The 26,150-nt window shown below is 34.1% G+C and overlaps 1 long non-coding RNA gene across 5 annotated transcripts in view; it reads right to left on the reverse strand.

The window, feature by feature from the left end:
* Nucleotides 1-26,150, reverse strand: part of LOC125923052 (uncharacterized) — a 93,732-nt gene that overhangs the window by 52,173 nt on the left and 15,409 nt on the right. For all 5 annotated transcript variants that reach the window (XR_007457869.1, XR_007457870.1, XR_007457867.1 and 2 more), the window contains 2 exons: nt 4,336-4,454; nt 2,201-2,297 (listed from right to left, as the gene is read on the reverse strand). This is a non-coding gene — a long non-coding RNA (uncharacterized LOC125923052). The remainder of the gene's footprint in view (nt 1-2,200; nt 2,298-4,335; nt 4,455-26,150) is intronic.

The raw sequence follows: 26,150 nt of genomic DNA on the forward strand, positions 1-26,150 counted from the left end.
CTTATATCTGTTTCACTTAGATCTCTGGTTATGACCTTATCTTGCTCTTTCATTTGGGATAAATTCCTCCATCTTGGCATTTTGTCTAACTGTCTGCCTTCTTCTGTGTTTAAGAAAAGCCAGTTAAGTCTCCAGCTGCTAAAAGTAATGGCCTTATGAAGAAGAGGTCACGAAGTGCCCAGGGCCTGGTACTTCAGGGAGCATCTCCAGTGTGTGCTATGTGCGCTATGCTATTGTGTTCTGGCTGCTCTGTCCTTCAGGCAGTCATCTACCGAGGCCCTCCTTGACTGCTGTGGGCAGTGTTTGGTCCCTGGCCTGAACGTGGCAAGAGTTTTAATTGGTGTGCTCTGGTCTGCTTATGAAATGAGACCTGGCACCAGTCTTCTTAAATTTGTAATCTTTGTTATGCCCCTTATTATGTCAGTTAACCAAGGGGATTCTTCTGCGTGTTCTTGAAGAAAAAGTGTATTCCATTTTTCTTAAATGGAATGTTTTATATATATCTTTTAGAACTATGTACTGTGAAGTGTGCTTCAAGTAAAAAAAAAATGTTCTTGTTGAAAATAAAATAAATTTAACTGAAGGGCACCTGGGTGGCTCAGTAGGTTAAACTTCTGACCTCAGCTCAAGTCATGATCTCACAGTTTGTGAGTTCAAGTCCTGCATCAGGCTCTGTGCTCACACCTCAGAGCTGGAGCCTTCTTCTGGTTCTGTGTCTCCCTCTCTCTGCCCCTCCCCTGCTCACACTCTGTCTTTCTCTCCCTCTCTCAAAAATGAATAAAAACATTTTAAAAAATTAAAAAAAAAACTTTAACTGAGGGTACTCATTTATTTTTTTGTTTTGATTTATTTTTGTGAGAGAGCATGAGTGGGGGGAGGGGCAGAGAGAGAGTGGGGCAGCGGATTCAAAGTCAGCTCTGAGCTGACAGCAGCAAGCCTGATGTGGGGCTTAAACTCAAGAATAGTAAGAACATGACCTGAGCCGAAATCGAACACTCAACAGTCTGAGCCATCCAGGTGCCCTGAGGGTACCCATTTAAAATAAAACATATCAGAGGGAAGGTAGGGAGGATGGGTGAAATAAGTGAAGGGGATTAAGAATATACTTATCACCAGGAGCACTGAGTAATGATGTATCAAATTGCTGAATCACTATATTGTACACCGGAAAGTAATATAACACTATTCGTTAACTATACTGGAATTGAAATTAAAAACTTAATTTAAAAAATGATAAACATGTTGGTAAATATAAATCAAAGTTTTTCTTTTTTTTAATCTCTTTAAAGAGAACTAACCATCAAGTCATTTTAGTAGTTGGCAGGAGGTCCTAGTATCTTTCCACATGGATCTGTCTGGGAGATTGCTTGACTGTCCTCACAACATGACAGCCAGTTTCCCTCAGAGTGAGTGATCCAAGAGGTAATGAGAAGAGGGAGCTGTAATGCCTCTTATGACCTCCAAAAGTCATGTATACCTTCACTTTTAGCACATTCTAGTCATTGGATGTGAGTCACAAAGTCCACACTCCAGATAAAGAGAAGGTTTTAAAGGAGGAGTGTCAAAGAATTTGGGGACAAGTTTAAAGATCATAGGTATGTGGTATGTTAAACAAGTGAAAATAATAAATATTATTTTTATCACACAGAATTCAAGGTATCCATTTTTGTCAAAAGAAAACTACTTTGCTTTTAAGAAATTATCTTTCACTCATCAGCTAAATACGGTGGGAGTGTCTGCCCCCCAACCAGCCCTCCAGTCCCTCCCTAACGCAGAGCACAAGCATGTGATCCAGAGGCCTGTGAACAATATCAAAACAACACCCTTGTTTTTGTGCATTCAGTATCTGTTTTTCCTGGTGAAGTATTCCTCCATCTCAAGACATACAAAGATCAGTTTGAGAGCAGGGACAAAAATACTGCTGGGTAATCACAGACTTCTGTGCATCTTGTTAGACACGGGTCTACTAGAGTGAAGTAGTAAAGAAAATGGATTCTGATTGAGATCCCTTTGGGTTGGCAACCTGGCCCTGCCACCACAGAGTTATGTAACCTTCTGAAAGTTACTTAAACTTCTCTGTGTTACATTTTCCTCACATCTAAAATTGAGATTAAAAAAATAGTATCTACCCTTCATGGGTTATTATGAATATCAAATGAGTTAAGACATATCATAAGTTATGTTATACATTTATATTTACCTTTATATGTATAATTATATTTATTTACATGTAGTCACCGGGAGAATCTGAATCTGTGGCTGCAGACATCCATTTTCCTAGTCATGTAAAAGGAGATCTGTAGAATGAAACCAAAACAAAGATAGAATAAAAATTAAAAGGTAGTGCCAATATCATTGTTTGAGCCCCTGAATCCAGCCGTGCCTGAATCCATAGATGCACTCTGCTGCTTAGAAGGCCAATAAGTTCCCTTCATTTTTGCCTAAGTTAAATTTGCATTTGAAAGAGTCTTGAGAAATAGATTATGTAAAGCTAATAGCACTGTGTTTACCACATATTAAGTTGCCAGGAATGCTGACCTACACTGTCCCTGTAGTTCATGTAATTTAAATGGGGAAAAACACTGAAATTGTAATAAGTTTTGAATGTTGAGTAAGTGGTCATTGGTTGACTGTCCTCAAGCAATGTCCTGACCTCACTGTAAGTGAGCTAAAAGGGAGTGAACTAATTATTAAATTCTGATTTATTGGATCGTAGACTGAGAAGACTATCTCTGCCCTGAAACAGCAAGGGCAGTTCCAGATGAAGTGAGGCTTGGGTCAATTGCCAAAAAAAAAGAAATTAAAAATAATAACTTTTAAAACATATATAAAAAGGGGTACAGACAGTAATAAGTGGATGCTGGTATAGGGAAATTACAAAAATTTTTACCTTCTTTAAAATTTTCCCTAGAAGTAGTATGGCACTTGTGTCTTACCATTTCAAAACTCTAATGAATTATGTGAACCAACTCCCTATCTACCAACTCCCCATCAATCATATGTCGGCTTTATACCAAAATATTCCTAAAGTTATTTTGCTGCACAAAAGAAATTTAATTGAATATCTAATAGCTTACATTTAAAGTAGCATTTGTTTTATTATTTATGATGATATAAATTATAACTTTCTATCAAATATGTAGTTATTTGCCCTTTGAAATTGTGTCTGAATATGTATATTGTATATGAGAGTATGTAAGCTGATACATACACTCACATAGATAGTCTCTAAGCAAATAATTTTCTTTTATGTTATATGTTCCTTGCTAAAGCATGTTTAAAAAGTGATACAACAGTCAGTCTTTTGATAATTTATTATAAAGAGAAAAAGCTAGCAAAGCAATTTAATAATTACCTTCAATTCAAAACAATAAAAGCATTATTCCCTTTCTGGTGCTCAAAAGGAAATGCAAATGTTCTTTTTAATTCAAATAATGGACATTAAATAACAAGAAAAATAATATGTATGCTATATTTTCTAGAACTAGACAAAAATCACTTATCATAATATTAGTATCAAAATGTTCTTAGTTAAATTTCTAACCAGAAACGGAAGTGGTCACAAACATTAACAATGAGGGACATAAAATTTAATTAGACTGGATTTGCAGTGACAATAAGAAATGCCTATGAGTCCATTGCATCTTATTCAAATAAGTCATATGTCATATGACCATAAACGTTGAAATATAAAGTGTTCAACATATCTAAAAAAATAAGGGATATTTCAAAATATTGATGTTTGAAATTTGGCAAATAATTGATTTAATTTTTTATTATTCACTGAATTATTCACATCGGCAATGCCCATGCCACAATTGCATCAACATTACCTGTCAAAACTACACACACAATCACATAATATATTGATAGCAGGTTGATTTTGAAATGTAAAATTAGAATTTGCAGATGTAGCCTGGTGCTGGAGTGTCACATTCCCCAGAACTTCATGGAAAATTGAAAACATTTTAACAATTTTTGTGAATTGAGATTACTTGCCGATTTTCACTACATATGCTAATTATTCTTTAAACATTCATGCCAGGGGACATGTTCTACAATTCTAAGCCACATAAGTTAGCAGGTTTATCTTGGCCATAACTGTAAAATTTGGAATTTGGAAAGTATAATGAGCAACAGGGATTTAAAGGGGAGAGAAAGAGAATGACCCCTTTCTTCTGAGCTTGAAGAAGGCATATCATGCAGAAGAGAACGGGAGGTGACCACAGTGAGAACTGACTTGTATTCATACCACATGCTAATATTTTAGATTTCACTGCTATTTTCTCTCAGTGCAAATAGTTCACACTCTTGGCTTCATGTCGAGCAACGCACCTGGTAGTAGGAAGAAGATCTTGAGGCAGATGATCTGCTACACTGCTCATAGCACCTGCTCTGTGGGGAAGCTGTGCTCATTTTGAACTCTGCTGTGGGTGAGAAGACAGACCAATAACCTGTGGTAAGTTGAAACACACACGAAATTAACCTTGATAGGCCAATAATGGAGAAACCAATCAAAAGACAACATATTAGCCAGTACACTAACTCTGATTGATTTGCCATGCTTTTCTCTAACAAGGCATTTATGGTTCGAGTTAAAGTAACTGGCTTGCTCTCTTTCTTTTAAAATTCACATGGTTATAAAGCTAGTCTCTTTTCAAAAGTACTTTGTATTTTTTCCAAATGTCACTTTGATAGTCTTCTATGAAAATAGAAAAAAATCCTTATGTTTCTTCCTAGTTCTTCATAATCATTTAATCTTTGAATGTCACTATAATCATTATTATTAAAAATAATCATCGTATTAATGGTAATAGCCTCCTGATATTGCTGGGGTTTTTTATATTAACATTGTTATTATTTTCTCCCAACATATCCTGGAATAATTATCCTATTCTTTAATAGGCTAACAAATGGGGAATCAGAGTATGATAATAAGATAATAAAGGAATGGCAGTGACCATTTTTCTGTTTTTAATGATACATTAATTGAATTTTTATTTTTTCATGTTTAATTTACTTATTTGGAAGAGCAAGAGAGCATGCAAATGGAAAACCTCATAAGCAATATCTACAGCAAAGCAAGGCAGCAAGGTATCCCTATAAATTTCAAAATATAACTGACTGAGAACCAACACTCAATGACCATAAGACCCATATTATATCAGCATCTGTACATGAGGAAGCAGAAGAAAGCAATACTTTGACTGATGGAACTAAGAAAAGAAGAACCTCAAAATATGCAACATAACCAAACCACACTGCCATTTGAAAGCAGTAGCTGAAACTGATTGTGTTCTTGCCAAAACCTGAATGAGATGAGTTGAGGGGTCCACAGTAAAATAATCTAAAAAGGCCAGAGCAGTTTGGCCCCTGGGAAATCTCAGAAGTGACCACTTAGGTCTCCTAAGCTAAGGAGAAACTGCCTGGAGTGAAATAAAAATTGAGCAGAACAATTATAATAGAGATGAAAGAAATAAAAACTTTCAGAGAAAGATGAAGCAGGAAACAAAACTAGGAAGTCTTAGAAAACAAGCTTCTATACTTTTAGTGTTGGATGAAAATAAAAAAAGAAGGAACTGAAAGAAGTTTAGGAACTCTTCCAGAACCAACCATCCTACTAAAAGTTCAGAAAAAAATTGGGGCACCAGGGTGGCTCAGTCAATTAAACATCAGACTCTTGATGTGGGCTCAGGTCATGATCTCACAATTCATGAGAGTGAGCCCGCGTCAGGATCTGTGCTAACAGCATGAAGCCTGCTTGAGATTCTCTTTCTCCCTCTCTCTCTGCCCCTCACCTGCTCACATTCTCTGTCTCTCAAAATAAACAAACAAACAAACAAACATTTTAAAAAATAAATAAAGTTCAGAAAAAAATAATTTCACATCAAATTAAGAAGCAAGAAGTATTGGGATGCCTGGGTGGCTCAGTTGGTTAAGCCTCCAACTTCAGCTCAGGTCATGATCTCACTGTTGGTGAATTCAAGCCCCGCGCTGGACTCTGTGCTGACAGCTCAGATCCTGGAGCCTGCTTTGGATTCTGTGTCTCCCTCTCGATCTGCCCCTCCCATGATGATGCCTTCCAAAAAGTGATACTTAATAAAAGGATATCTAAGTGTGTCCCCTAACTTTCTATAACATGGAAATAAAGACAGTATTATATCTAGTTTTTGATCTTTAATGTGAAGATTACATAGCGGGCAATTTTATATTTAGGTCTTTTTTAACCAATAATAAAAAACACTAAAATTTGCCCCAAAACTTAGGTTTTCAATGTGAGATTACTAGTTTATACTTTCTTTCCATAAAAGCAGGATTTCCTTTACATTTTTTTCCTCTGAAAATAAGATTTTTCTATTTAAATAAAATTAAAATTATCTATGTTCCAAGTTTAGAAATTACTTATCGGAATAAATGGAGTCCAGAATTTGGTCGTAAGCAATTCCCTTATGTATTAGGTATATGTACCAAGTCAAGATGTAGAAATAAAGGGCAAAACTTCAAATGGGAAATCTGAATTTCTACCAGAAAGATGAGACAAGAGTACCTTTGCCTTAGTTTCTTCACCAGAAAATGTTTTTCTTAAACTATGGGGTTAACATATCCTATAGGCTTACATTAAACAAAAATGTATATCAAGCATGAAAGAGTGACAGATGTATTTAAACAAAAGGAATAATTTAAAATTTCACACCATTTTTTCATTTCCTTTTTAATATTTGAAATAAAAATGAAAAGAGGGAAGACTTTATTCTTTTGTTCAATACCTTTCTTAGCATATGTTAATTATTCTTTTCACAAAAATCTACTTATATTCTGATTAAAATTCCATTATTGTCATGTATGTCAGAACAGGCCATAATAATAAACCTCATTCTTTTCTAGTATATACATATTAAATTAGCTAACCAGATTTAACTATGTCTTTTTGCAAATAAATAGGGAATGCTGAAATTGAAGGGGAAAGCCCTCTAAACAATTGAGATGTTTTCCCTTACTTTAAGTTTGTAAGTACCAAAGGTCTGTTTCTTCTTTCACTACCTGATATGTCTCCAAAACTCCATTCTTTATTTTGAGTAATCACACCAAAATGCCAATTCAATGGTGTTGCATTTGGAAAGTTTAAGGGACATTGGTTTAAAAAATGTTCACTGTCTTTGTTACTAATGTCAGTGTGTCTGGATTGCCAAAAGAGTTTTTTAAAAAGCTGACAATCTAACAACGTAATTATTTTCATTGTCATTTCAATAAAGAATTCATCCAGTCATCTGACTTTGAGCAATTCATGTGGCTTTAGCTGTAAGATAGGGAACTTCTCTTTTAAGAAATAAATTGAGGGGCTCATCCATCAAATCTCTAATCACTTCTTTTCTTTTAGAGCACTTTAAACACTATATGGGCTGTGATGCTGGGAAGCTAGAAGCCAAGCATCTCTTTTTATTTCATTATTTCCAGTGAGCCCTCAGAAAATCAATAGTATTTATTTTAAGATAAAGCTTTGGTTTTTTGTACCTTAGCTCTGCATTATTTTAAAATAGGCTATTTGTTAATATACAGGATGTAATATAATTGGCACATTCATGTCAAAAAAGGAAATGTGTCCTGTTCCTAATGTAAATGATTCTGATACATTTGAAAAAGAATGTTAATTTTCTTTGTAAGATATTTGGGTTTTGTTTTGTTTTGTTTTGTTTTGCTATGATCTTTACCTTAAGGTAATAGTAAGCCCTTGGGTTGGGCGTGTAAATAAGTGTGATTTAAAAAAAAAAAAAATCTTGGCAAGATATTGGAGCTACAACAGAGACATTGACAGTTACAACTGCCAATGTCTTTCCCTGACATTGAACAAGAATAAAACAGATGCTTCAATGTACCATGTAGCATTGTTCTGCTTCTTTAAAATTGCAGTCTAATAGCTAATTATTCATTCATTTTTCTGTTCATAAAATAGTGTCAATATTTTTCTCCCCCTACATACTAATTTTTTTAATATAGAAAGAAACCAAGATTAAAATGGACAATAAAAGTATTTTACATATTTCTCCTAATATAAGCAGTTTATTTTACAAGAAGAATGGTATGGCAGGCTGATATTTTATTTCAGCATAAATATTAACCAGTATTCCTTTGTTAAAATGTGTTTTTCGAACTGGGAAATAAAACGTATGGGAAATGGCAAAGGAACTGAGTTTAGCCAACCTGCAAACTAGACATTTGAAACATATAATTTAATAACTTTCAAATATACAAACTGTCTAAACACAGGGAATACTAGACAACCACACCCATCTCTACCTGAGGACAAGACCAAATGAAGTGGGCTCAAAATGTGGCACGAACATTTTAAGTTGGAAATTCAACTATTGAAGGGATTGGGCTGGCCTTTGCAGAGGGTTCTTTTTATGAGTTACAACTGGATCCCTCATCTCAATTATTTCTTTCTTTTGACTGTGACTTCTAGATAATATTGAGAATCTACTCACCAAGAAATGACATTTACTGTGCAGTCATATGTGGAAACGGTCATTCAAGGACCTGTTTCTTTTTATTGGCAACTTATCCTTATCACCTGATACAGACTATTATACACAGTAATGCGCAGTTAACTATTGGCTACTGAATAAATAAATGAGGTAATGAATCCAAGTATGGTGTTCTATAAAATATCAGGCTAAAGGAGGGCAGGGTATCACAGTAGTTAAGAGCATGGTATCTGGAGCTGCAGTTAGGAATAAAATCCTGGCCCCTCCATTTACCAAGTGTATGACCTTGGGCAAGTAATTTTATCTCCCTATGCCTCAATTTCCTCACCTGTAAAATGGGATATCAATAATTAGGTAAAAAGTTAAATATTTAGGTTCAGACACTGAAAGGAAGCATTAAAAAAACAAATAGAAATGAGTTAGTCACAGTGAACTTGTGAGAAGTACATGTTAAGATAATAACATTAAAATATATGGCACAGTGGCATAAGATTCTAGCCAGCTTCAACATAGTTAGTTCACCTATAACCAATTTCTCATTTGACCCTCAGTTGTCATTTGACATTCTATAGCCTTAATTTCCCATCTATGTGAAAGAATCTACTAATAGGGGCCCCTGGGTGGCTCAGTTGGTTGAGTGTATGACTCTTGACTTCGGTTCAGGTCATAATCTCATGGTTTGTGGGTTTGAGCCCCATGTCGGGGCTCAGCACTGACAGCACAGAGCCTGCTTGAGATTTTCTCTCCCCCTTTCTCTCTGCCTCTCTCTCTGTCTTTTTCCCTCTTTGAAAATAAATAAACTTAATTTATTAAAAAAAATCTACTAATAGGTAACCCTACTATACTTCTATAGTATCTCTTATGTATCAATTATTTAAGCACATTTTCATCTATTTTTCAGGTTTTTTTAAAGAAAACTTGCAACATTTAAACTGAGGAGCAAAAGCAAAACTTGGAAACAAGCTATCCACCAGAACCAAATCCTCACAGATTGGTCAGATGTCAGGACAGTGATTTTTCTTCAGTGACAGCAAGACCACGGGCTAAGCCATTGCATGTCTCTGGAAGGCAGTGTCTGGCAGGAACCTGACAGAGGATCTGTCGAGAAGAGCAGATGGGCAAGAAAATGCTTCACAAGGAGGACTCTTCTGTGCTTTCCACACATATCCACACTACCTCAGCGCACCCTCCCTACTACCATCAGACCAACATGGTGCTAGCAGCACAGTCATACCTGACACGCAGTTTCAGAAAAAAAAAAAAAAAAGCTTCAGTAGTCAAGTCATTAAAAGGACCCATGAAATATCTCTCATTCTCGGGAATATAGAAAATTACAGTTGTGTTTCTTTCCTTCTTTTCCTATTAAAAAAAAAAAGTGAACCAGGTGCATGGCTATGAAAATTCCAAAATAATAGTTTGAAAGATACAGGAATCCTGAAGTAATTTATCTGCATGTTTTGAAACATTCTCCTAGAGCCAAAATATTGCAATGCACACAGAGACACAGCAGGAAACTGATCATTACTGACAGTATCAGCAACATTTTCAAATTAGGAACTTTAAGAACTTTGTACGATTTTAATAGCAGTTAATAAAAATCCAACCAAGATATATACTAGCCTACTGACTTTTCTTTGGTAACAATTTGTCATTTAAGTGACTCTTAATAAATTTAAACTATGTCAAATTTTTTCATGAATATCTTAGGATGGCAGATATATATCAAGGTCAACCTATTTGCCCCGCTTCCAGGTAGATTCGAATATAACTTTTTATTGACTTCTCATCATGGTGACTTTCTACTAACTTTTTTTTTAATCATTTTTTCATTGAAAAATAAAATGAAATTAAAATCCCATAGTAAACATTACTTCCCATTTTGAGATTTATGTTTCAGATAACAAAATTTCTAATTTCCATCAAGAGAATGTTGGTTAAGTATACTTTCAGAAACTTATGGGCACTATCTTCCCATCTTTTCCTTTGTAAAAATAAACTCTACCAGAATTTGAGTAAAAATCTGTATCAGTTTATTGCTTCAGAACTTACTCTATTTCTACTATCAAGATCAACTAGACTGACTTTGGACAATTGAGTTCAACATTCTCTGCTGAGCATAATTCAACTATGGATAAGGAGAATTCAACTATGGTCTTAGAAAAAAAAAGCCAAGTAAAGGATTTTGATTTCTTATGATAAAAATGTGCTTTTAAAAAATGATGTTTTAGTTTCCTTCTTTTATAGTTAACCCAGGCTCTACTTAAATCTATTACAGTCCTCTGCCTGATCATTATACTAAGAATTTTTTTCCCTTCAAATATTTCCTGCAAAGCTATTTCTGAAACCATTTCAACCACAGAGAAGGAATCACACTAAAGTTGCTTCTGAGTAAAAGAAAAGGGAAATGCAAGCATAGAGTAACCACTTACTGAGCTTTTAATACGGGCCACTCAGCTGAGTGTTTCTTTGTAAACCACATAGAAAAACTGAATCTGTTTTAAAAACATGGAGGTAAATTACATGAAATTAGGAGATAAAATAATGGGAAATAATCAATTATTATTCTTTTTAAGTAAACAACAAAGAAAGCCATCAAGGTCACCTCTTTATTTAAGGTTATATATTATCTATTACTGAATTTATTTGAACTCTTTTGATTATAAACTGATTTTGCTTTCAGAGATGCACAATCACTGGAGAAGATGTTCATCTCTGAAAACAAATAATAAAAAGATGGTAACACTGAAAATTGTCCTTCAGGATACCGTTACATCTCAGAAGAAGGGCACAATCAAATTGCACTATTGGCTGCAGTCTCTGTCCATGTATATGTTGCTACTCTTCTTCCTGAGGGGTAAATATTTGTTAAATGCTACATCTGAATCAAAGAGATCTTTTTCAGATTCGGAAAGAATAACTTGGTATATTTGCATATATTCTTTGCAATATATTTGTTATTGATAATTAACAGCTCCTGATATCCTACTGGGACCTGACAGAACACTTAACCATGGGCAGCTCTAACGCGGCATATGAAGTGTGCAGTATGGGCTGAGATCTGACAGACCCACCAACTCAGAAACTTGGGCATGTCCAGGAATAAGTCATTATAAATTGGAAATGGTATATCTATTACTGAGCACAAGAAAGACAACAGAATAGAAATAGACTACATTGTTTCATGGTCCATTTATTCTATCACTGTTTTACCAGCACTGCTCCCTCAGGGCACATTTATAGCCTCACAAATTGTGGTTCTTTATGATCAGCTGACAAATGTAGAAAAATCTGAATTTGATTTGTGAATAAGTCAGCTTAGGATGTGTGTACATGAGTTCAAGCCTACCAATGTCCCGAAAAATATTAAGAGAAATCTTTTCAGTGTGCGCTGTATCTGCTCATCTACTTTGTGTGGAAAGGGAAGAATGCCAACGTTAGGATATATAAAGGCATATGGGTAATGGGAAATGGCTTGGTTGGTTGGACAAAGGCCTAGAAGCATTTGAAGAATGAGGTTAAGAAAGTCTGGGCAAAAGGCTTATGGATGAATATATGGGACTGGACATCAATGAGATCTTTGAATTACATGTTGACATCCTCCAGGAAAGTTTGCACCCAGAAAAGGCCTGATTCAACAATCAAGTAGAGAGAATAACTTGCTAATTGACTTTAGTCAGCCACTATCATAAGACTTCAGAGTACTGGCAAATGGACACATCAAATGAGTAGACATAGGTCTGTCACTATGGTGTCTCATTCACCAAGGCTGATCTAGCTACTATTAACACCGAATGTTCAAGGTACCAGCAAGAAATATTAAAGCTGAGCCTCCAGGGGTGCCAGGGTAGCTCAGTCGGTTAAGTGTTCCACTCTTAATTTTGGCTCAGGTCATGATCCCACAGTTCATGAGTCTAAGCGCTACGTCAATCTCCACACTGATGATGCAGAGTCTGCTTGGGATTCTTTCTCCTTCTCTCTCTGCCCCTCCTCTGCTCACTCTCTCATTCTCTCTCTCTCTTTCTCTCTCTCTCTCTCTCAAAATAAATAAATAAACTTAAAACAAAACAAAACAAAACAAAAAGCTCCAATATGACACACCAAACCTTGCAAATTCCTGAGAGGTGCTCTGTGGAAAATTGACTACATTGGACCCCTTCAAACTTGGAAGGAGCAACAATTCATATTCACTGGAATTGACATATATTTTTGCCTTTCTTATTCATAGCATCTCATCCAGCAGAGTTCGTGTTTGACCCAACACTATATCACTAATCGGTATAATGCAAGAGTCTGGGAACCAAGAGGAGACAGTAGGAGTGGTCTTATTTAATATCACTCTAAATTACCCATTTCTGTGAATTTGTACTTCCTCTGGTTGTGACTCTTGATTCTGAAGATTTAGAAGTCTTGGATCACAGAAAGGAGAGAATACTTCTACTAGATGATATGTTAATATATTATTCAATTTTAAACTAGAACTGCCACCCAGTTGCCCATGATAAGAGGGGTAATTGATTCTTCACTCAAGTCTTTTTTCTCAGAGTTTGCTTTGCTGGGAAACTGGCCTGCTACAATCCCCTTCTCAATGAGGCTTTCCTGACTATTATATTTAAAGCTATACCTCCAATACTTTCCATTCCTCTCCTCTACTTGTTTTTGTCCTTAATACCATCTAACCAAGCTATTTATTATAGATAGGTGTTTTGTTTATTAAAACATGTGGGTAGAGTGTTACCCATTTTTTCATTCCTGTATCCCCAAATCTCTGATTCAGCTAACAGTTGCCACAAAAACTAACTCAAAACTCAATGATTTCAAATAATAATGTTATCCACTTGCAATTATGCAGTCAGTGCCATGAGTCTATTTCATACTACATGCCTGCATCCACTAGGGCAGTCATTAGATATGTCATCATTCAGAGTCTTTTGATTTGCTATTGTCTAGTAAAATTCTTTGGATCTATTTCATCTGTAATTTTTTTATCTATTCTTTAATATATACTTTATAGAAAAAATACTATGTTCATAATTCACTAAATTATGCCTCTAATTTTAACCTTTGACCAAAAATGTGCTACCTTTGATAATACCTAAAACATAGAATATGAAATCTCATTTCCCAGAAGTTTTTTCTTTATCTACTAATCACCAAATAAACTTCATGGACTTTGAAAAAGGATCACAAGACTTCACTGTCAACTATTTAAATACCCATAGTCCCTATATTGTGATTTTAGGAAACTACTTCTGAAAGAAACTTTTAAGAATGCTTTTTCATTTTATCTCAATGCACAAAGATTTTATTTATGAACATTTTCATATATTTATATACAAATAGTATTTCTTTGATGTTTCATTTTTGAAGGCAAAGAAGACATGTTTGCCTCAGGCATTTCATTCCCATTATGAGCTTTATGGAAACAGACACTCTATTGTAGTACTTTTAAAAAATTCTGGTAAAGAAGCACATGGTAAGCCTGCTCCTGTTTATAGAATTCTGATGTAGAAAAGCATTAGAAAATGCATTAGAAAATTAACATGAAAGATTTATGGACCAATAGATTTTTTAATGAGATATGTTAAAATTTTGAGATATACTGATTATTAAACCAAGAATAATATGTGAAATATTTATAAAAGTAGTCTGCTAAAAAAAAGCTGATTTGACTCTTTAAGGAAATATAATTTAGGACAATTAAAACATTTATATCCACAAACATATGCCATACATGTATGTATCCACCTACATACATCAGTACACATATATGTACAAAGGCTATATGGGTTACACTTTTCAGATAAAAAATGTCTTGGTTTTCAAAGTTAATTTATTATCATCATGAACTTGATATTCATTATCCACAAGTTTGCATATAATAATGATGTGTCATTTTTATTAAATAAACATTACTTACATTTTAATTAAATATAATATAACTTGCATACATTGTTCCTTAATAAAATCTGTCATTTTTTCACTTTAATTGAAATTATATAACTATCCTTATTCAATCTATAGAAAGCTTAATATTATAGAAATATAAATATATAACAAACATAAGTTTTTCCAAAAGGTTAGAACATACACAGGAGAAAAATAGTAATAAACAATGGATATTAAAAAGATAGAAGCAGTAATGGAAATGAACGGAAAAATAAAATCTGTGGGATTAGAATTGAACATGTTATGCACACACACAAAATGTTTTGATCCTATGATATCAAAGATATTTAGGGAAGTATCAACAAAGAAAATATATTCAAGAAGAATGAGAAAAAGAAAGGAAGGCAGTGAGGAAAACTACCCTGTGAAATGATAACTTTTTATTTTCATAAAGCATTTAGCATGGACACTGAAGCTGAGAAACAGGTATCTTAAAGGCATGTATATGATATGAGAGAGAGAGACAGACTGACAGAGAAAGAAAGAGGGAAACGCCCTCTAACTTCAGAAATTACTCTTAGCCTCGCTAATGAATGACATGGGTGCCTCTCCATAGATATGCTAGTAAAATCCCACACTAATTTTCTAGTGTGTAAAAGCAACTCATTGTCTAAAAAATCTTTGATATGGCAGAGCGACATCAGAATTGTTGTGATAAAAAAGAGAGACTTTCCCCCAAATCCAAGACTTTAACAGTCCTAAAGTCAATGCAAGTTAATATCTCAATAAAATCTGCTATCTATGTAATTATTTATAAAATACATACTTTGTATATACATACAAGCCAAAAACACAAATTTTCACTTACAGCAGTATACATTTTTCATAAGAGGATAGAGAAAACTCAAATTCTCCTATGGTTATTAGCTTAAAATTTGTTTCAAAAAATATTCAACTTCAACATTCTAACCTAGTTAAAATTTATTATGGTATTAAAATGTTTCTATTTTGTAAATATCTACTTATTTGATTGCCTTAGATTTTAAAGCTACATGCATGTTCATAGCTATAATTTTTTGCCATAATACTAAAAACATTGTTATATGAAATTGATTTTTTTATTTTGCAAAGACATTGATGAAAAAATGAACATAACTCAAGCAAGTATCTTGGTATTTAGATATAATTCATTTTCCTGATTATTTGACTTTACATAAATACAAATATCAATATTTACATATACATATAAGTCTATAGTATGTTTTGTGTATTCATGTAAAGCATCATTAAAATAACAGATCTTTTTAAGTATGGTAAATAATGTCACAAAAGATGAGAATAAAATTTCATTATGTATGTCTTTAAAATCCCAAAGTATTTGAAAAAATATTATATTTTTAGCTAGTGATAGAAAAATTTCCAGATGGTAAAAATGTGAATGATAAAAATAGGCAAATTGAAATTAGAACTGTGATGGATTAATTTCCTTTTGGTTGTCCTTATGTTGTTTATATTCATGCCAAGTACATGAGCCAATAGTTTCAAACAACACAGTCAGTAAAGAAAAGGAAAGGAAAAATTTTTAAGTAGTTTTCAATAACATTTGCAATTTGAAAATCAAAATAACTATACACACACACACACAAAATCTTAGTTTCTTTATAATGTTTGGTTTCAAAATGTTTGCCTTCAACTTTAAAAGCCCTTCCACATACTTTTGGATGTAAGAGAATATTAGATGATTACTAGAAATACTGTGGCCAAAGGTAGAAATTTAGCTTGCCTGTGAAAACAAAACTTTCCTAAATTGTCATATGAACAAGACAATCAAAACATTCCCAATTGTAACAGGCTATTTTTTCTTGAAAATAAAAATGAATTGACCAAACACTCAGGAAACAAAGTAGGAAGGAATCAAGAAAAGCATAATTTGACTGAAGAAAGGTTAATTTTTCAATTGTCTCCTCTTTATACCTAACATTATTTATTATCAATAAATGATAAGATTTCACAATAGCCCAAGAACGGTACTAGCAATGTTCAGTAGCAATGTTTTTGGTTTGAAAAAACAATAGTGAAAGCTGATTTTTTTTAATCCCCCCCCAAACTCCCACAAGAAATGTCTTTCGGGCAGTTATTTAGCTAAAGGCCACCTGTGGAAAAGCGCTGGCATGTGCTGGATCCTTTTTCTCCTAAAGGAAAATAGCATGAAATATCACATTGACTATGCTTGCAGTAAAACATAGATTAATGGAAATGCTCTCAAATGGAATTTTGGAAGTCTTATGCAATCTGGCTGCAGAAAATCTCTTCCTGGTGTTAAATTTTTGTTATTGATAACCATTTTATTCTAATATTTACCAAATGTTTCAAAATGCCTACATATACAGCAAGACTAAGGGTTCTGTGATTAAATACCTGTGACAAATGCTGAAATAAACACACTAAACCCATGTGTTTGGCATAGGTATCCTCAGACATACTAATATGCTAATGAGCAACACGGATCTCCAGGGGGACATTACTGCCTGTGGCTGTTCCAATATAGAAGCTAACTCATACATCTGCTAGAATCTTCTTGTCCTTCAATTCCTAGGTGACATTGCCATAAAATTTGAACTCTCATTCTTTGGATTTTGAAAGTATTTTGCCTACTACTGAATTTTTGCAAACTCCCTGAAGGATTTGAGACAGGTTGAAGAAAGGAAAAGTTTTAGTCCTGAAGTTTATTTAATTTTGTAAGCAATTTCTAAGAAAAAATAGTATAAAAGTACAAATACATAAGGCATAAAAATTAATATTAATATTCACTTGAGAGCAAAGAAGAAATCACAATCAACGGTGCATACTTTTAAAGCTGAAAAATTCCACAAACACCACAATGTCCAGAAAAAATATTTTTATTAATTGAAACAATTTTATTATAGTTTTATCATAATTTTAGCTATACAATTTTTTACTTTCTCTATGACAACAGTTTTGTAATAACTTTTCTGTAGGGAAACAAATCCCTCTCCTATCACAAGAGATTAAAATTTGGTTTTTATTTTTGAAAATTTAGAAAAGTTACTTTCTTGCTTTTTAAGTTTATTTACTTGAGAGAAAGAGAATGCCTGTGAAAACAGGCTGTCAGCACGGAGCCCAGCGCAGGCATCTGATACAGGGCTCGGTTAAATCATGACCCGAGCTAAAATCAAGAGTCAAAGGCTTAACCCACTGAGCCACCCAAGTGCCCCAAAAATTACTTTCAATTTAACAAATTGTTCTTGATGATGCCATGTAAGAATTTACTACAGTTGCCCAATTTGGGGAATTTTCTACCAAATTTCTTTTTCTTATTTAATATTTTTAATGTTTATTTATTTTTGAGACAGAGCATGAGCAGGGGAGGGGTGGAGAGAGAGGGAGACACAGAATCTGAAGCAGGCTCCAGGCTCTAGGCTGTTGCAAAGAGCCCAATGCAGGGCTCAAAGTCACAAACCATGAGATCATAACCTGAGCCCAAGTCAGATGTTAAACCAACTGAGCCACCCAGATGCTCCCAAATTTCTTTTCTATATGGACTGTAATATTGTAGTGTGTATTCAATTTGTCTTGTGTATTGACCAATACTAACTATTCTTTGAATTGATGGTGCTCATTCACCACTTTCTCTCCAATGTCTGTTGAAGTCGCATATTACAGTTATGGATATCATCATTAATGATCTCTATTTACTGTACTATATATTTTAGTATTTAGTTTTACTTAGGCTCTCAATTTTGCCATCTAGTATTTAACAAATGGATTGTTTTGTATTTGAATTTACAAATACAAGTACCCTTTACTAACAACTTTTAGAAAAAGAACTTCAGATAATTCAGAAGGGAAAAAATGCTTTCTTGCTGTTGCAGAAAGAATGCCAGTTGGGATGATAACATGAGACAAGAGAATCTGCATTGATAAGATACCAAATTAAGAATAGTGACAAGAGTATCAATGTATTCCTTTCTGATACTAAACATAGAATAAAAATGTTTACATTTTTAAACTTTAGCCATTCTTGTCTATTTTCTGTTATCATAACAAATGTATTTGTAATTTATTTGCAAAATAAATAAATTTTCCCATGACCCTGACATTTTAATGCTGATTGTTAGAGCTTATAGAACATAATCTTTAATATCAAATGGCCTTGTTGTCAACTGGTTATTTTGTGTAATAATATTCAAATTGGAATCTCTGGTTGATTAAGACATAAATATTGAGTGCTTTTTTTTTCTCAATGAATCTTAAAAATTTCATTTGCCTAGTTCCCTTTTGTGAATAAAGGGGAATATAAATGGCTCTGTTGGATTTCTCATATTAATGAAATGTATGTAAGAGTGTTTCCCATTTTCATTCATAGGTTTTAGTTTGTTATATCATCCTATAATTTTTAGTTATTTTATTTAGAATGTTTTCATTGATACTTACTGACAACACAAATGAGACTAGCCTGTATTTTTCTTTTTGATGTTTTAATTGTTAGGTTTGGAATCCATGTATAAAATTTTCCATAAAAGTAACTTGCAAATTTTATTTTTGAAACATGATGAAAAGCTTAAATAGCATTGGAATTATCTACACATTATGGCATAAATAGAACTTGCAGCCTCACTCTTGCTTTTGCTTGGTTGGGAAAATTAATTTGATTAAATTATATTTTCTTTGAAAATGATTTCTTTCACCCAGTTTTCAAGTTTCAATAGAGAGGAGTAAATTATTCATGGTAGTTCCTGGTCAGGAAAACAGAAGCCACTCTAGGTATTCAAATAGAGGACATTTAATGCAGGGAATTGGTTGTATAAGTGATGGAAAAGCTGAATGGCTAAACAGAAAACAGTAAGGAACCCTAAAGGAAGCAATAGCAAGAAGGTGCTACCCTAGATGGACAGAGGAAACAGGTAATGTAACCACAGCTCAGAAACCAGGCTGTCAAGTGAGAATAAGAACCCAGCAGGAGAGGCCTGAGGGAAGCTGGGACCATGACAGGGAGGGACTGTCCAGTGAAAGCTAGAATCCCAGACAAAATGTAGATGGCTTCTAAGGCATTATCTAATGTGGGAGTCAAAAAATACCCTGGATTTTCCCTGGTGCTTTCCCTAACCTATTTGCAGAAGACAGAGAGCCAGGGAGGTGGGAAAATATAGTTCCCACTGATGTGGAGCAGAACAAGGAAATCCAGGGAATGGATCTGAGAGTAATCATGACAGGAAGTTTTAATTTTCTTTGATATTTCTCCATAGTCTTTTCTTAACTTACATGTAAATATACATAGATTATATATCATATCATTTTTAAGATAGGCTAACTGATGATCAATTTCATTACTTTTTTCAAAGATGCAGACATTGCCCCTTTCTAGCCATAGGGTATACCAGATGCTGGAAAAACTACTGTTTCAGAAATTTTGGATGCAACATGTGATCACATTATGTGCATAGCTGCCAGCACAGTCAGCCAGCACCACTCTCCAAATGCATACAGTATTTGGTAACTATTGACGCTAGATGGAAAATTCTACATAATATTGCATGGGAACAAGGCACTCACTTTAGAGCAAAGGAGTCCTAACGGTGGGCACATTCCCATTAGACTCACTGCCCTTATCACATGCTGCACCACTCAGAAACTGCCAGCCTCATAGAGCAGTCAAAAGGCCTTTTGAAGGTACAACTGAGGCACCAGTTTGGAAACAATACCCTGAGAGGTTGGGGCCCATCCTCAATGATCCCTATATCACACTATATCAGCAACTTATATGCCGCTGTGTCCCCAGCAGGTATAATACATGAAACAGGGAACCATAGGATAGATATTGACATTCCATTCTTACTATAAACTCGCATTATCCTCTTTGGAAAATTTGTTCTTCTTGTCCCCTCAACTTTAGGACATACGTGGTATGTGCTATATAAGTATTCACTGTTATTTTTATGTTATGTTAATAGTAAATTATTATTTGATATTGTATGAAGACAAATTCAGAGGAATTGTCTTTCCTCATAGCCAAGAAGATACTCTTGAATAAAAGGTCCATATCAAAACCCCATAATATAATAAAATGTACCTATATAAAACATATATAATCACATGTAATAATCAAAACATAATAATATATGAGTTATATTTTAGATTTACTGACCAACTGTTCACAATTGTCCATTTTTTACCCTCTGCATCGTTTTGACTGAGTGTTTGTGTCTGTATAATATGAATTTCTATCCCTAATCTCTCAAAAATCACCTGAAATTTTCTTTGACTTTAATTATTTTGATTTTTCTTACAAATCCAGTTGACAGATTGATACTCTTACTATCTAAAACACATTCTGCTTGTGAATTATAATTTATCACAAGATTAGTAATGATCATTTGGCAAGCAATTGTTGTAATGAAGACACAAGTACTCTCAGTAGCCATAACAGTATCATCAGGAGTTAAGGACAATACACACATTGGAAGACATTTCATAGGTCAAATAGCTACTGTCATCTGCTTTAACCTGGAAATAGGAGAAGCTCTAATATATAACCTGAATAAGAAGATGCATTTTCAAGAACATGACATGCTAAAAAATAGAATCTCAAAACCCACCCAGAGTGGAAATGAACAAATAAATTGCCATGAGAATTATCTTTATCAATGCTTATTATTACAGTGAAGGCTTTGTTCAAATATAGAAAGTATGTGGGAGGTTATAAAGGAAAATGTTTCACTAAATCTTAAGACTGTGTAAAGTTTATAAAAATTACAGCAATTGCCTAATATAAAGAAGGTGGAGGAGGAAGCGAGGAAGATGAAAAGAACAGTAAGAGGAAGAAGAAAAGAAGCAGAAGAACGGCAGCAGCAGCAGCAAGAGCAGCAACTTTGTCCTTCAAAGGACCATTGGAAAGTATCAATGCCAATTTAAAAATATTACCCATTGTTTACACCTTGACACAAGCCCTGACACACACCTTGACCCACTGTTTACACTTTGACATAAAACAGGTCCATATTTTATTTTATTTTTTAGATATATTCATTGTCAAGTTAGCTAACATACAGTGTATATAGTGTGCTCTTAGCTTCGGGAGTAGATTCCCATAATTCATCACTTACATACAACACCCAGTGCTCATCCCAACAAGTGCCCTCCTCAATGTCCATCACCTGTTTTCCCCTCTCCCCCCACCACCTCCACAACCCTCTATTTGTTCTCTGTATTCAAGAGTCTCTAATGGGTTTGCCTCCCTCTCTCCTTGAAACTATTTTTCCCCTTCCTTTCCCCCATGGTTTTCTGTTAAGTTTCTCAAATTCAGATCCATATTTTAAATAAAAATATAATCCCAATTCTGGTGTGCCACTGATTGACATGAAAAGAGTCCATAGACTCTTAAGAAATGAAAATTTTTAAAAATGTAATTGGCCTTCTAGTAAGCTTATAATTATACTTGGACTTTTATCTAAATAACTTCTTTAACATGTTCTGTACCAAATATTTTACGTACCAGAAACTCATAACCCTAGCAGCATCTGGATAGCTCAGTCAGTTGAACATATGACTCTAGATTTTAGGCTCAGGTCATGATCTCTGGGTTGTGGGATCAAGCCCCGCATTGGGTTCCACACTGAGCATTGAGCCTGCTTGGGATTCCCTCTCTTCCTCCCCCTCTCTGCCCCTACCCCACTTATTCTCTCTCTCTTATCTCTAAAAAAAATCCATAACCCCAGATTAACCATGAGAAAATATCAAATACAAATTCTCAAAATATACCTGACCAGTACTCTTCAAAACTGTCAAGGTCATGAGAAACAAAAAGGCTGAGAAACTGTAAAGATTGGAAGAGATAAGGAGGAGACATTGTGATTAAATGCAATGTAATATCCTGGATTAGGTCTTGGAACAGAAAAATATCATAACTGAAAAAGCACAAATAAAGCCTATACTTTAATTAACAGCACTGTACCAATGTTAATTTTCTAGTTTTGACAAATGATTATATAAAATACTACCATTCAGGAAAGCTAGGTAAGGGGTATATGAGAACACTCTACTCTCCTTGCAACTTTCTGTAGATCTGAAATTATTCCAAAATAAAAATTTGTTAAATACATATAACCCAATTACACATTAAGTGGCTACCTTTGTGACACATTTCTAAGTACCCTTTATCTTACACACATATCACATCTACTGGATAGTAAAAATAAATAACATTTGTGCACAGGAATAGTTTTGATTATCTAAAACCCATCTTAAATTTAACTGAAACTGGTATGCCCATGTTAATATTATAAACAAGATAAACATTTCTTGAGTTTATGAGATTTTTAAATTTTATAATAATAATAATTAACCAGTAACCCTGCATATCTCGCATTATTCTAAGCACTTTATCCACTGATGTATTTAACAAATATTTGACAAATTCCTACAATTTGCCTAATATTGTTCTAAACAATACATACACTAATAAAGCGAAAGAAAAATGCCCTCTGTTACATAACTCACTTACTAACAAGGGAGAGAAGCAGGAAATCAATTACACAACAAATATATAATATCATGCAATGGTAAATAGAATCAGGAAAAGTAAATTGGGGGAGGGGAGAATAGCTAGTTTAGACAAACAGCTGCTCAATGGAGGTGACATTTGAAGAGATCTGAGTGAAGTGAAGCAAACACAGAATGTTTTAGAGAAAAATTCCAAGAGAAATGAACAAGTTAAAAAAAAACAAGATAGGAGCATGCTGGAAAAAATCATAAAAACAACAATACCTGTAATAATCTATAGTTAAATAAACAAATCACTAATTAAACATAATAATTAGAGCTATAAAAGTTAGCACTAAAATAATTAATTATGGAAAATGCTTGCAGATACCTCCAGGGAGTCAGGTTTTTACTAAGGAAGGGAGGAATAAGAGGTTTCTTGTTTCACAATAAGACTTCCCGAAATATTTGATGCTTTACCATGTGCGTATACTTTATTACTTTGCTAAAGGTTAAAATAATTATATCTAACTCTAAGACTTCGGTCAGTACTCCCATACTTCTGCATTATAATTATCAGTTTTATACCCAGTAGGGATAGGGCTATACTTGTGTAAAATACGAAGTAAGAATTGAAAAGCCCTGCTATTAAATTTGCAAAGTTGGATATAAATGTTTTCCTTTCTGTTCTGTCTTCTCTACGAGCAACTTCTCAATCATGAATATGCTCAGCACCTACATCTGCTTTCTGTTCTTCAAATTCACTTAACCTCATTTTCTAAAATCTGAAATAATTTGTAAATTTCTGTCTAAAATTCTCAGTCCTCATCAGAACAAACACTTAAGGTAACTTCAATTCTCAAGCATACTGCCTGGTTAAGAGTTTAAGACAAGTTTCTGAACATATTGTGAATGTATCCAAATGCATGTTTTCTTTCCTCTGTGTCAGCATTTTACAGAGGTCTCTTAAAGAGTTCTAGGGGATATCAGTTTGTAATCACCCATGGAAAATAAGAATAGGAAATACAATAATAAGTTCCAAAAGCATTTAGCATGATAAGTTCCTTTGTATTATTTCCTATATAATACATGAGTTGCACATGTATTATTTCCTATGCAAATCTTTTGCAAATAGTACTTTGGAGAAATTTGTCATAGGAATTGAAGATAGTGGGTGAGGTTGACATAAATACTAAAATCTATAGAGCATGCGTTTATTGTTTTTGTTGTCTGTCAAGGGATGGCATCATCAAACTGTAGCATAATTTAAATATTACCTTTCTTAATAAGTGAGAACACATCTTTCTCAGATACTCTCAGATATTAATAGTAGTATACTTAAATATTTGATTTTTTTCAATAGTATATATGAATAAGTTGAACTATTTAAGTAAGCACAAGAGTAAATTAAGTAAGATAACTTTACATTAAATCAAGGATCAAAGGATTGAAAACAGCTTCTGTTTTTCTAAATATTCCTTTACCCTTTAAAATATTTTTTTCATAATCACTCCCTTTTTTCTCTTTACTAAAGCACATAACAAAAATTGTATATTATGCTTCCAGATGGTCATGATCAAACTGAATGTCTTCAATTTAGAAGTCCACATTAGCTTCTGTTAATTGTTAAAGTAAAACAATCAAATAGCTGAGGAAGAAATTGATAATAACTGGCAAATCTTAGCAAATCTAGTGTTTTCATTCAGTCATACCAAAAAGAAGACTTCATTCACAACCATTTGGTACATAATAAAGGATTGTATTTCTTTTAACACTGATATTTGTAAAAGTATGTTCACCTAATGTAAAAATTGCTGAAATTTAGTATTTATACTACATATTATTCTTTAACAAGGTGAAACTTAAATATAAATGGATATAGCACATAACTGGCGATGAAGCAATGTCACTTCTAGGAAATTCACAAAGTAATGTGAAATTATTTAAAGAATTGCCTAAAATATGCAAATGTTATTTAATGAAGATATTCATTTATTCATGAAGGATATACTACATATGTCAACTATGTACCCAAGCACTATATGATGCACCGGTGAGTCAAAGTTAATGGAGCAAACCTCAGTGCTCACAATCTATAGCTGGAAATAATAAGAATGCCTTCCCAGAGGAGAGATGGTCTAAAGTGAGCTTTTGAGAAGTGCTTCAAGGCAAAGGATGCACCAAAACATGACTCCTGAGGCAAAATCTCACAGCTGTTTCAGAGATGTCATGAAGAAGGACTTGGGTGAGCTTTAGAAGAGAACTCTGGAAACCATGGATGGAAAACTGACCAAGAGCCTTACATGCTCTGCAAAATTGTTTGAACATTATAGATAGAAACTGGAATTGCATTGAATGTTTTTAGAAAGAATTTTATATTCTGGAGATTTCTAGGCTTGAGGAAACTCTTACCTATGTACACAAGTAAGTTATCAATTTAAGGTATTTCTTTTTATAAGCGAATCAATTATTCCTCTTTAAAAAAAACTGCTAATTCTGCCTCTTCCTGTGTTTCTCAATTATTACATCTGCAATGTAAACTGACATGTAAATGTATGCACTTATCTTTAAAATTAGAATAGTTAGCACTCCCAAAGTCATTCCCACTTCACCTGCCCCTTCCTAAACACAATGACCAGAAATCTAAATTGCATCAAAGGAAAATAGAGGGGGGTGCCTAGTTGACTCAGTCAGTTGAGCATCCAACTTCTGTTCAGGTCATGATCTCGCAGTTCATGAGTTTAAGCCCCATGTGGGGCTCTGTGCTGACAGCTCAGAACGTGGAGCCTGCTTGGGATTCATTCTCTCTCTTTCTCTCTCTCTCTCTCTCTCTCTCTCTCTCTCTCTCTCTCTCTCAAAAATAAATAAACATTAAAAAAAGGAAAATACAGAACTTTGTAATTTTCTAGCTACCTTCCCTTTCTTTAAAGATCTGGTGGGATGCCTGGGTGGCTCAGTTGGTTAGGAATCCAGCTCTTGATCTCATGGTAATGATCTCATGGTTCTTGAGATTGAGCCTCGCCTCAGGCTCTGTGCTGACCACTTGCTTGGGATTCCTCTCTCTCTCTCCTTCTCTTCTCTCTGCCCCTCCCCTGCCCTGGCATGCTCACTCACTCTCTCCCTCTCTTTCAAAATAAATAAATAAACTTAAAAAAAAATAAAGATCCGGAAACTGAGACCAAAAGAAGACAACTTCCCCAAGTCTTATAGCTTTGCCCTAGAATGCAAGCCTTCTTAAAAAGGCAGAATTTTATGGTGTGTAAATTATTCCTCAATAAACTT

Source organism: Panthera uncia, chromosome B1 (assembly GCF_023721935.1).
Source record: "Panthera uncia isolate 11264 chromosome B1, Puncia_PCG_1.0, whole genome shotgun sequence".
Classification (NCBI taxonomy): Eukaryota; Metazoa; Chordata; class Mammalia; order Carnivora; family Felidae; genus Panthera; species Panthera uncia.